General features: G+C 43.0%; 1 long non-coding RNA gene across 1 annotated transcript in view; it reads right to left on the reverse strand.

Annotated features, from left to right (window-relative positions):
• Positions 1–240: 240 nt before the first annotated feature.
• Positions 241–13,791, reverse strand: part of LOC142046487 (uncharacterized) — a 26,622-nt gene continuing 13,071 nt past the window's right edge. Inside the window, exon 3 of the long non-coding RNA XR_012655434.1 lies at positions 241–889. This is a non-coding gene — a long non-coding RNA (uncharacterized LOC142046487). The remainder of the gene's footprint in view (positions 890–13,791) is intronic.

The following is a 13,791-nucleotide window of genomic DNA, read 5'->3' on the forward strand; positions in this document are numbered from 1 at the left end:
AGCATAGTAGTCACACACATACTGACCCCCTCCCTTGAAAAGGCTTACTGTGCCTCAGGTTTGGCAAGAGTACAGCAATCAAGATATTTCCTTAATGACAGCCAAGGGAAGTCCACTGAATGTAGGAAACAGAGATGAAATTTCCATTGGGATAAGACCTATGACTGACCAGCTTTTCTTTAATGGACAACAAGCATTTGATTTAAAGCATCATTTAATAAAACAAGGCAAGAGGGCATTAGCAACAATATGAAGGATCTGACAGTACAGCATTGCGAGTGGGCTGTGACACAAAAAGATAAACAGTCTGACTTTTAACAATATGCAGCTATGTGTTTCCCTTCCCAAAAAGCCTTTTTTCATTCTTCTATTTTATCAGGGTGAGTAAGAACATATTGTCTTGGTACATAACATTAGTTTCTTTCCTCTTCTCCCCTTGTCCCAGTTTCTATATTAAAAAGTGAGCAATTTCAAAAAATTCAGCATTCAGTCATTGGGTGAGATGTCACAATGAACAGAGACCACCCACTGACTTCATCTGTTTGGGTTTTTATCCAAAAATGTCGACAGATTTTCCACTGCCCCTTATAATGAAAAGCATAAGCATTTTTACACACAATAGGTAACAGGTGGGGTCAGGGTGAGGGGAATTTCATGAAGATCTCAGAAAATACAAGGCATCATGCCGCACAATTTTTTGCCTTTTATCCCAGTTATGCCTGAAGCCAGATAGAGCATCTTTCTTCCTTCTTTTCAGCTCACAATGCTGTTTTGAGGAGATGCAAGCAAGTTTTCCTCCTCAGTCTGCCTTCTTGAGGCTGCTGGATAAGATTACTAGGTTCTAGCTGGTTCACATTTAGGATGTTTATATTACACGAGGACTACAAAGCTGGAATAAAAAATGGAATTAACTCAGAAATGTGTGCTAAATGCTACCTCAATCCAAAATGTCAGGGATATTCAGCAGAGCTACATTGTACAAAGTTCTTTATCCTCACTGGTGAAATCCTCTGGCATGTCCTACATAGCTAGACATCCTGAAATTTATTATTCTGGGACATCAATGCTACCATAGATTGTATGGCATTTTTGGCACAATTGCTGTCACAAAGATACATTCTGGGAGGATTTCACAAACCAGAATATGCCAGAGGTGGACTTCATAGACATTGAAAAGGAATGTTTAAAAAGGGAATTTAAACTGATTTTCTCTGCTGAATGCATCTAGTTAGAAGCAAAATATAGTATATATTTCTGGTCTTAAGTTTTGTATTAGTTTTGCAGGTCACTTTTGATGGAACATCTAGAAGGAAAGTTGTTTCATACTACACTTTCCAGTTGCAGCCTAGGACCTCTACATTTTTATGTTCATAGATCCATACCTATAGTCAGTCTCAGCTCTAGCCTCACCTGTCAAATGTAGTTAACTTAGACCCAAATCTATTATCCCTTTATTTTAACTGTAAGTTAATTACATTGCATTGCTTACAATTTTTTATTTATAAGAAATTTCATGTATAATAAATGATTGTAGTATCTGACAGGAATTGCTTCATCCCAGGGCCGCCCAGAGGATTCAGGGGGCCTGGGGTCTTCAGTGGTGGGGAGTCCCCACTTCCGAATTGCCGCCGAAGATGCTCCAGGGGCCCGGGCCCCATGAGAGTTTTCTGTGGTCCCTGGAGCAAGTGAAGGACCCTACTCCAGGGGCCCTTGTGGGGCCCAGGGCAAATTACCCCACTTGCCCCCCCCCCAGGAGACCCTGCTTCATCCTCCACTTAAATATAGCCAACTCTGAGTTACACGTTATTTGTTTTATGCCTCACAGCAATAGTACACAAAGCAAAGTGAAGAGTGTTACTTCAGTGAAGTGCAGAAGCTAAAGAGAATCTTATCAATTGACACTAAAAGCAAGATTTTAGGCAGGCCAAATGCAGATGGACAAATTCTAACTTGTCCAGGACCCTAGGACCAACACCTTTATTTTTATGAAAAGTGCCATGTGACTTTAAATGACCACAAATGGTCATGACTATGCTTTTACATTTAAAATAAGAGACTGTTATTAAATCTTATTCTACTAAATTGCTGATTCTGCTCTGTTCCTCAGGATAATAAAGGCCAACTGGAAACTGGCAGGTTGAATGCTAAGAATCTGGCCTCAAAATCAAAGTGTCTTGTTATTAAGTACATGGCAAAAAAATTGCAGGTTAAAGATATTAAGCTTCATTTGTAAATTGCTTAATTTTCCTTCTTTGATTGTATAACCCTTTAGCTGCAATCATGAACAAAGTAATTCTGAAGATCCTCTTCACAAAAACAGTCTATTCCTAATGCAGAAATGTGTGCTACACTGCTGAAAAAATAATGATAACTTCAACGTGGAATTACAGTGGCAGACACTCTGATCCATTTCATTGCTTCAGTACTTGGATCACTAGTTATCACAATGATATTCAATAAGCAAAGAGATGGATCAGAATCTTTTCACAAGTGCAGGAACAAAACTTTATTTATGTAAGAAATAAACCCTCTTTTTGTTATTCTTCCTGATGTTCCTCAAGGAATTTTGATATTTGAGAGAAAGGAATGTTTGTTTCCTTATTAGCCAAGGTAAGCTTTTTTTGACTGCACCAAATATAGCTCAATAAGGCCACATGTTTCATTGGAACTGAAGCATTCCAGAGGGACATACTGGGTATATGGAACACCACTAGAACTTAATAAACCAGGTGGTTCATGTTCTTGAGGTAACACTAGAGGTTGTCTCAAATACCTGGTGCATTAGGCAGCAACAAAATGGTTAGTAAAATGCTGTTCACCAAAAGAACCCCGAGATGAGACACCAAACCTGAAACTCCAAGGATGCATGAAAAGTGAGTAATCAGGACTGCCTATCTCTAGCAGGTATTTTTCCATCTTATTCAGAGTAAGTAGTACTGTCATTTATCTCCATAACCTGGCAGTGGATTTCCCCGCATTCCCAGGACCTATTCATCTGTTTTGGGATGCATACAACAAGAGGAAGGGCAGGGCTGTGCACATCACTTGGCCTACAGCAACCAGAGATGCTGCAGTGTCAGCAGTGCTAACCTTTGGATGCAGTGTTAAACCAACATTGCCCTGGAGCTTTGGTGGCTGGCCAGAGGAAAGATAAAATCAGGTGTCATTTATCCTCTACTATATCACTATTTCAAATCTCACCCTAGTCATTAAGAGACCAAAATTTGTTACCAGGTAATGATTGTCTAATGGCTCAGGTGAAATGAGTTAGTGGGTCTCAGCTCAGACCACGGAAGACAGGTGTCCATATCACAATAGGCACTAATTGGCACTCTTGTTGGATAGCTTAATATAGATTAAAAACTATATGTGGTTGGACACTGATCTACTCTGCCACTCAAATGGTGTCAGTATTAAGGTTGTGAGGGGAATGTAGTTTCCCTGGGAAACTTGGTGTGTTTTAAATAAAAAAGTTTGTTACATTAGAAAGTTTTTCTTCCTTTATAGGAATATATGTGGGAGCAAATGGAGAAGAAATCCCTAGTGATATTTACTGGTAACTGCACTGATGTATAAGACCACGTGCATTCATAACTGAGTTCCTTGTGTTGGAACCATGTAGTGGTTATTTACATACGAGACAAAGGGCTGGATCACTCTTCACCACGTTATAGGAACCAGGGAGAAAGTTTTTCTTTAGGAAAAAATACGAACAGTTTCTGTTAAAAGGTTGGAGTCCTTGTCGTCTTAGGCGTGTATAGATAAATAACTAACAGAGGAAAATGTGCAGCTTTCCCTGTATGTTAAACTTTCCCACAGCCAAAGCAATAGTCCTCCCAAATATGGATGCAATTTAGTTTCCATTATATCCATGTCTGAAACTTGTGGGTTCCCTTTAGCACACAGACAAGTTTTTTCAATGATTCAAAGACAAAGAGCTCATGCATTTCTGCACTTAAAAAGTACATCAGTAGTAATGTGAAATTTATTGTTAATGGTCCAGGGAAAAGAGACAAAGAGAGGAAACTCTTGAAGACTGTCCATAAATTCCTCCACTGTTTCACTCTGACAAGTAGGAATTAAAATCTGAAGCTCTAGTAACAGATATAATGAAACACTTAATCCAGAATGAAGCTGTGGCTTTCTCCAGTGATTTTGGAAAAAAAAAACAAAACAACAATTAAGATTTTATCTGGCAAAGGGGAAAGTATCTGCAACACTTTTCAATGGCGTAACAAAGCCAGCTAGTGAAATTCTATGCAAGTTTTTATCTAAGTTTAAAGGGTCCTGTTGACATCACAAACCACAAAAGCACACTTAGGAGCCAAGGATCAGAGGAAGCTGAAGATTGAGTTACACAAAGTTAGATTCACTTTTTTCTGGGCTATATTGTTTCTAGTGCAGAGTTGAGGAATCAAAGGATTGCGGGGTGTTGGTGTCATTTTTATAAATGGAGGCAGTGATAGCTGAGAGTCTGAATTTCAAGTCAGCCCAATGAGAGAACACAGGGAGACAAAAAGGAAAACAATTATAAAGAACAGTACCAAGGAAGGGCATGAGATAGATGTGAAAGATTAACATGGAGATGAAGTGCAGAGGTGGGATGCAGAGCCTATCCCATGGTCTCACAACGGACTAGACATGCCATGTTGTTTCTTTTGATGACTCTAGTGGAGGAAAGTTTGGAGAAAAGGAGATACATAAAGCTAGGATCATGGCCCAGTTTATTTGCAGAAGCTTGAATTATTTGTATCGCATTACTGCAGACAATGGCACCAATCTTAATTGTTAACACTACAGATTAGATTGTTACAGCAGTCACTGTGTGGCACAGGAGACCAAGAAAAGCACTGCTTAGCCACTCACATTGTTACTTTGGCCCTAGTAAAGACAGCAGGAGCCATTCACCCAATAAACTCCATACAGGGAGGGGCAGAGACAGAGTCACTGCTCCTCCCACTCTCCACCCCCCTTTCACATCAGACAGAGTAGCTGGTCAGGTGCACAAGGGAAGCAAGGAGCTCCACAAAGAGGGGTGAAGTAACTTGATTCCCATGCGCAGCAAAGGGTGGGAGCAGGGAAGCAATGTGACTGAATCTCAATGTGCTCTCTGGCCTGCTCCTGGATGCTGCTGCTGTGCCCTGCCCATTTCTCAGGCAGACTGGAAAGTTACCATCTCATCCCCATAGAACTGTTGCTGCAGAAGGGTTGTTTAGGGAAGCATCCTACCCTTAGCCATGTTCCTTTTCCATTTCCATAAAGGTGTAGTAATTAGCACTGAAACATCACAGTTAGCACCCATTTGTGTATGTCTACACAGACAGCTGCGCCGCTGTAGCACTTCTGTGTAAACTCTACAGTAACAGGAGGGGTTTTCCTGTCACTGTAATTAAGCCACCTTTCTGAGGTGGCAGCTATGTCAACAGAAGAATTCCTGACGGTTCTCTTGGCATAGCTATGTCTCTCTTAGGGGTATGAAAAATCCACATCCCTGAGACACAGCTATACCGATTCAAGTTCCCAGCACAGACCAACCCAAGTCACAGTACATGTGTAACATATCTTGGAGGATTATTGGGTGTTTCACCAATAGTAAATTAAAGTGTGTTCATTTGACCTAACTCCCCCCACCTCTTTAGCCCCGCTGAGGCAGCAATCTCATATCCCAATATAATCTTTTAATAGTAAGGGGGAGAAAAGTAGATTTTAAAATAATTCCAAAACTGTTTCTGTTATAGTGCATGCTACTGGTCATTATTTTAGAACCAGTTAGACCAGGGGTGGGCAAACTATGGCCCGTGGGCCACATCTGGCCCATGAGACCATCCTACCCGACCCCTGAGCTCCTACCCTGGAAGGCTTGCCCCTGGCCCGTCCCCCACTGTTCCCCCTCGCCCGCAGCTTCAGCTCGCTCACTCCAACACTGGCGCAATGCTCTGAGTGGCACAGCAGCGAGCTCCTGGGGCAGCACAGCTGCAGAGCCCGGCCTGACCCGGTGCTCTGTGCTGTGTGGTGGCAGCGGCGGTGGCAGAATGGCTTGGCTCCAGCCAGGTGGCGCGGCTGTAGCACCATCAGCCACCAGCGCTCCAGGCAGCGCAGTAAGGGGGCAGAGAGCAGGGCGGTTTGGATAGAGGGCAGGGGAGTTTGGGGTGGTGATCAGGGGCGGGGGTGTGGATGGTGGTCAGGGGGGAAACAGGGGGTTGAATGGGGGCAAGAGTCCCAGGAGGGCAGTCAGGGGCAGGGATTCCGGGGGGCAGTCAAGGGACAGGGAGAAGGGGTAGTTCAATGGGGCAGAGGTCCCGAGGGGGGATCAGAAATGAGAAGAAGGGGTGGATGGGGTGGTGGGAGTCCAGGGGCAGTGAGGAGACAGGGAGCGGATGTGTGTGGATAGGACAGGGGTCCCAGAGGGGCCACCAGGGACCAAGGGTTTGGGTGGGGCAGGAGTCCTGGGGAGGCAGATAGGAGGTGGGGGCCGGGCCACGACCCCCTCCCCTAACTGGACCTCCATACAATTTACGAAACCCGACACAGCCCTCAGGCCAAAAAGTTTGCCGACCCCTGGGTTAGACAGACATAGCACGTGTAACACTGACAGGCCCCAGTCGTCAGCAGGTGGGATTGAATCTGGAACTAAATGCATGAGCCAAAAGCCACATGGCCTTTAGCTAAGGCTGTAGTAGACTCCTCATTATTCTCTCTCTAAATGGTCTCAGTGCTCTAGGTTTTTTGCTGCCTTAAGCAACAAAATAAATAAATAAAATAAAATAAAGGTGGCCGGAATGCCGCCCCTGAAATTGTGCCACCCCAAGCACCTGCTTCGTTTGCTGATGGCTAGAGCTGATCCTGACTAAGGATATGGCTACACTTGCAGCTGTACAGCGCTGGGAGTTAAACCTGTCTTCGTACAGCTGAGTAGGGAAAGCACTGCAGTCTGTCCACACTGACAGCTGACAGCGCACTGTCATGGCCACATTTGCAGCATCTGCAGCGGTGTTAGGAGCAGTGCATTATGGGCAGCTGTCCCAGCATTCAGGTGAGTGCAACATGCTTTTCAAAAGGGGGGGGTGGAGTGTGACAGGGAGCATGGGGGAGACAGAGAGAGAGTGGATTTTTGGAGCCGACGCTGTGCCAGCTCCCTGCCTTGCAAGTTCCGACCCGCTCCCCCACCTCTCTCTCACTTACTGAAAGCAAACAACAGCTGTTTGTTTTTTTCCCCTCACAGACCAGATAAGCGGCCACTACTAAAACAGACCTCCCCCCCGCCCGCCGTGCTGCTTCTCTCCTCAAGCCCCCTCCCTCCCCCTCTCTTCAAGCAAACACTAGCTGTGGGCGTTCCAAAGGGAGCTCCCCGCCTCTGCTCATTCACAGCAAACAGTGGCTGTGTTTGTTTTTTTGATAAGCAGCTCCGGAAGCCCAGACTTCACAACAAAACAAAGAGCAGGACCTTCATTTAAAAGGATTATGGAAAGCTTCAGGAGGTCAGTTACAGCGTACTAAGATTATTCCCTGTTTACACTGGCACCCCAGTGCTGCAGCAGCAGCGCTATACTCTTTATTCCTCTTGGGGAGGTGCAGTACAAGCAGCGCTGTAGTCACAGAGATACAGCGCTGTATGTGCTTTCCCAGTGTGAACAGAGAGTGAGTTACAGTGCTATAAAGCCACCAAAAGCGCTGTAACTCTCAAGTGTACCCAGGCCTAAATGTACTTTTAGGCTCTTAGCAGCTCAAATAGCAATCTATCACATCACTCAAGCAGCTCAAGTTTTTTTTTGTTTGTTTTTTTTTGGGGGAAGGGGTGTTGTTTTTTAAGAAAAAGAAACTAAAAACTTTTAAATTCTCAATTAGAACACATTATTTCTTCCCTTGGGAAAATAAATATGCAGAAAAAGTGAAGTAACATATTGTAATATGTGAATGATCCATATGGTAAGAAATCAACAGACTATTTGGAGCTCAATCCTGCTCTCACGGAAATCAAATAGAGTTTTGCCACTGACTCTTCTAGGAGTTGGATTAAATGTAATGGAAGAGAAACACTTCTCTAAAAATACAAAACAAAACTGGGAATCTTCACCTGAACACAGTGGAAGCAAGAGAACATATCCCTAATAGATGCTAAAGCCAACATTTACAAATGTAGCTACTGATTTTGAGTACCTCTGCTTCTGGGTACTCAATCTGAAACACCTTTGGTTTTTCAGAGATGTCCCACAGTTCCCATTAACCTCAGTTGGAGTTGTGGGTGCTCAGCACCCTTAAAATCATGTTTAGATATCTCAGGTTAGGCACCCAAAAATTGATGTACCCCAAATTAAGGTCACTTTTGAGAAACTGGCTGCATGGGACTGATCCTGTTTCCATTGATAGCAATGGGGTAGGATAAGGCCCTAGAGAGAAGAGGCAAATAAATGAGGTCTGATAAACACAGAGAGGCTTGGTTTAGATCAGACAAGAACCCCCAGCCTAAAAAACAGAACTTAAGTAAGAGCAGGAACCTCTTTAGGTGTGTGATTCTGTGATTCTGTTGGGGATTGGTCCTGTTTTGAGCAGGGGGTTGGACTAGATGATCTCCTGAGGTCCCTTCCAACCCTGATAGTCTATGATTCTATGAACCCTTACTCCTATGAATAGTACTTACATAAATAATCCTATTTAATTCAGGTGAATAAGGGCTGCAGAACTGGGCCACTCCAGGATCCCCAGAATATTTTTTTATTATTATTATTTTAAAGTTTGGGAGTATAAAATGTCAGATTTTGTTATTACTTTATTTCATTCAGAAGTTCTAAAAACAATCTTTTTCTTTTAAAATTCATAACATTTTAAGAGAAAACTAGAAGAGTTTGGAAATGTTCTAAAATTATTTTAGAATTTGGAAATTTGTTAGCTTTTCACACTGCTTTTCTTTCTCCTTCTCCATCTGTTTAATCCACATGCTTTTTTAAAAACATCACATTTTATGTTACTTTGAAATTTTTAGAGGTGTGGAAATTGGTAATAGAATAGGCTAGCCACGTTTACCTGAACCACACCACTCTGTTATCTGATGTTTATTCTGTTAGGAAAGGATTAAGTGGATTCTGCTGATTCACTGAGGCAAGTGCTTCATTACCTAAGCAGAATGCAAGAGAGAGGAGTGAGGATGTAGATTGATTAGTGTTGAGGTCAGAACCCTAGTAGCAGCCATACCTGAGGAGAAGTCTAAGGCCTTGTCTACCCAGGGGGCAGAGGGGGAATTGATCTAAGTTACACAACTTCAGCTACGTTACCATAGCTGAAGTCAACATACTTAGATCTATTTACTGCAGTGTCTTCACTGCGGTAGATCAACTGATAACGCTCCCCTGTCAACTTCGCCTATGCTTCTCGCTCCAGCGGAGTATTGGAGTCAACGGGAGAGCACTCAGTGATCAATTTATCACTTCTTCACTAGACATGATAAATCGACCCCCGGGGGTCGATCGCTCCAGAGGTAAGTGTAGACATGTCCTCAGGTGCTGAATTTTATGGCCTGATTCTAATTCACACTAAGGACATTTTACAGTTTTAAAGGGACCTTAGTATATCAATTTAAAGGACCCTTACAGGGAGCAAAAAATACATTTAAACTCAGTATACATTTACATGCCAAAGTGGTGTAAAGTGACTTCAATGTAAATTAGAATCAAACTCTATGTTTTTCTATTGTTAATTTCTTTACTGCTTAAATCAAGCACCAGGAAGGGAAGAGTTTTTGACTACATACAGCATGTGAACTCTGGTTTAAAAGCGGAAGGGCAAAACCATCCAATCACAGGTAAGAGTACTTCAACCATACAAACAAAGCAATCAGCAGAAAACTATGAATGTTTGCAGCACTGACAAAACAAAGAGAAATGTAAAAAACAACGACGAACTGGGAACAGATCTCTCTCTGTACAGAGATGATCAACACATTAGTTCTTTCCTCACGGTCAAAGCCAATGACGATGATTCACCATTTTCATGTGTGGTTAGCAGAGGCTGAAATGCAGAAGCTAAAGTTACCACTGTACATTTTATGACCTTTGATGTATATACATAATTCAGAAACCATCATCTGGAAGACACACATCTCTCTTTATGTTTGGGTGTTTTTATGAAGGGAGATTATGGTGAATCTTCTGCTATTTCAAAACTGGACACATGATTCAATGACAGTCGTCGTACGACATAGTACAAGTTCAAAACTGGCATTTAACAAAGAAACAAACATCACAACAGACAAGAATGGCAAAGTACATACCTTTAGATGATACTGAATAGGAAATTAATCCTACCTTAAAAAAAGGCAACAAAACAATGCTCCAGAAAATTCCATGCCTCTCACCTCGAATCATTACAAAGTTATTTTGGAGCTCACATAATAATATGTCGTCATATTCTAGAAGACTATTTCTTTAATAGTATAGATGAATAATGTCATATTTTATTTAATCTATTCACTGGAAGCCCATTTCATACTATCATTCCCTTTTCCGATGCAGAGGTCCCTCAGAGAAGTTGCTTTAAATACCACTAAGTTTTAATTTAATCATGGGAGTGACACCCTAGTAGACATTGTGCCCACAAAGCTCCTCGGATGCTGGCTGTAATTCAGGCTGCTGTGATGCAGGGTTATTTTTAAAAGTCATGAGGGGTCCCCTTACCATGAAAGTGTCAACATCTGGAATCTTGAATCATAGCCATTGAGTACACAGTCTATAATCCTGAGCATACTGAGGTAAGGTCAGATAAAGGTTCCTGTATATTCTCATGTTGTTCTCTCTCCACTTGTCAAAGAGTTGGCAATATACCAGGAGGAAGGACATTACAAAAACTCCTCTTCTGCTCCACCTAACACTAGTGTATTTTAGTGCTATACCTAGTTAAAACTAGGGAAGGAGAAACTAATTTGGCAAAAGGAAAAAGCCACTCACCCTCTCGAACCTTCACTCAAAAGTTCTTTAACAAGGTTCAAAAAAAGTTCTGCTAACTATTCCATCCATGCCACCCAATTACTTTTAATGTTATGTCCCTCTGCAATTCAAGAGCCTGATCCTGCCCCACTGAAGACAGTAGAAGCTTTGCTATTGACTTTAGTGGAGCCAGATCAGGACTTTAGCCCTGGAAACAGAAGTAGTGTAATATATCATCAGATAAATTGCTCTCCTAGTATAGTCAGGCTGATTGGAAATAGGAAGCCCTAGAAATCTTAGGAGAAGGCCTGTTTTTCAAAAACATAAAGGCCAAAATTGAGATACAAGAGGTTCACATGGATGGGAGAAAAAAATGGATAAGCATTAAACCTTTGGGGTGCTTTGCTGCCTGAACTTTTTGAGATTTGGGCATTACTAATAAGTTTCATCCTTGGTATAAAAATACTTCTTTATGAAGACCACAAGTAACTCCTCACTTAAAGTCATCCCGGTTAACATTGTTTCGTTGTTATGTTGCTGATCAATTAGGGAACATGCTCATTTAAAGTTGTGCAATGTTCCCTTATAACGTCGTTTGGCAGCCACCTGCTTTATCCACTACTTGCAGGAAGACCAGCCTGTTGCAGCTGGCTGGTGGGGGGCTTGGAACCAGAGTGGACCAGCAGCCTCCCTAAGTTCCCTGTGCAGCAGTCACCTAGCAGGCTGTCAATTGCTGGCAGTTCACCTGTCCCTTCCGCCACTGTCATGTGCTGCTCCTGCCCTCTGCCTTGGAGCTACTCCCAGGAGCCTCCTGTTTGCTGTGCGGGGGGAGGAGAGGGAGAAGGGGGCTAATGTCAGGATGTCCCCCTCCCCCCTGCTCCTGGACCCCACTTATCCCATCTCCATAGAGCAGGGGGGACACACGACAGGGCTCAGGACAGAAGGAGCTTCCTGGCAGCAGCTGCATCTCAGCTTGTTGATTAACTGAACAAGGCAATGTACTTAAGAGTGGGGTCAGTGCACTTAAAGGGGAAATGTGCATCTCTCTCTCTCACACACACAGAGGTTGTGTCTCCCCGTCTCCCATGCTGTCTCCCCTTGCTCCATTCGTTTCGCTTTGTAGAGTGTGAGGCTACATTAACAACATGTTAACCCTTGAGGGCTCAGCCAAGTGTTAGCTCATCATTTAGCAGTAGGGCATTCCCTGGGAAATATCCCACCCTCTTACTTCACCACCTCAACCAAGCTTCAGAATCATCATTGCTGTGTACAGTATTAAATTGTTTGTTTAAAACTTATACTGTGTGTGTAGTCTTTTGTCTAACAAAAAAAAATTTCCCTGGAACCTAACCCCCGCCCCACCTTTACATTAATTCTTACGGAGAAATTGGATTCACTTAACATCATTTCGCTTAAAAGTTGCATTTTTCAGGAACATAACTACAATGGTAAGTGAGGAGTTACTGTACTTGCCTTCCCTCAAACTCAAATATTATGTTTGTCAAAACTGCTAATAGACAAAAATATCCCAGAGACTGTTTAATAAACTCCATAATCCATGAATCTGAACTGATTTAGCAAGTAACTACTGAGAAAATATTCAAGAAAGCTTCAAGATTATAAAGTCCTCAGCTTGGGGGAGGATGAGCAAAGGAGCTCATAGAACTACTGTACTTAGCTTCCCCATTTAGCAACTATTCCAAGCCTAGCTGAAAAAGAAACAAAGACCGAACTGTTTGGTTTGCAGAAACAATGTTAAAATAAGGCTTCACCATGTTGTTGCAGGTATGTAGAAGGGAAGGGCTTTGGATCCAAGACCTTCTTCCGTTCATAAAATAGTAATAGGAACTTACGGCTGTTTTACATTGATAAGAGAAAAATATCCCCTAGTCAAAATATATATATGCAAAAATATTCACCATTGTATAAAACTTTAATCAAATAGCCCAGTGGCCTCTATGCATTTGGAAACATCGCCCCGCCCCCCTTTACAGGCTGTTTGGCACAGCTCAGGATGAACATGCTTGTGTTCCACCTTTGCAGTCCCCAGGATTTGGATGCTGATGAGATAGTCCCCAGTATAAAATGCAACAGTACCCATGGGGCTGTTGTGGCAGCCAAGAATAGCTGAAGAACACAGTTACTGTGGCCATGCCCCCTCTTTCTCAGATATGCCTCCAACAACCTCAATTCCAGAAGCTGCAAGGATGGTGACATAGGCCTAGCTATGCCAGCTCAACACTACCTGGGGAATACCCCCCTGCAGGGGAATTCCCAGCTGACTGGTTCAGCCAGCTTTATGGCTCCTTTGCACTGGAAGAACCAGTATAAAGGGGCCACAGTGCCAGCAGAACCAAATCAGGGGCTAGCAATTTTAGTTTTCCACGTCTACTCTATTCCTACATATTGTATGTTGTGATCTCTTTCTGCGTGTTGTAGAGATTGTTTACTAGACTAATTCCACCAAATTTTATGTAGTAAGCATGTTTCATCAACACATTTCATCTTCATAAATAAAGCAAGTCCAGTCTCTTAAAACTGTTGGCCTTCATTAGAATAAGGTACTGTGATGGGGCAAGGCCAGATGGCTACAGTAAAGTACTGAGAAACAGGTATTTAGCTATTTGGCATCCCAGGGGTGGTGGGGCGAAGCCGCCACTTCTAAAGGCACTCCCCCAGCCTAAGGGGAGGATCCACAGGGGCAGAACACCAAGTGATTCCGGGGGACAACGAATGAAAAAAACAGGATCAGGAGTGAGGTCAGAGGGCTAAACTAAGGGAACCGGATGGGGAAACCGAGCAGAGAACCCCGGACAACGCCCACTGCTCCTCAAAGGCGTCAGGGAGCCAGTGGACGCCGCCCAGAGGAACCTCC

The sequence above is a fragment of the Chelonoidis abingdonii genome, chromosome 3 (genome assembly GCF_003597395.2).
Source record: "Chelonoidis abingdonii isolate Lonesome George chromosome 3, CheloAbing_2.0, whole genome shotgun sequence".
Lineage (NCBI taxonomy): Eukaryota > Metazoa > Chordata > Testudines > Testudinidae > Chelonoidis > Chelonoidis abingdonii.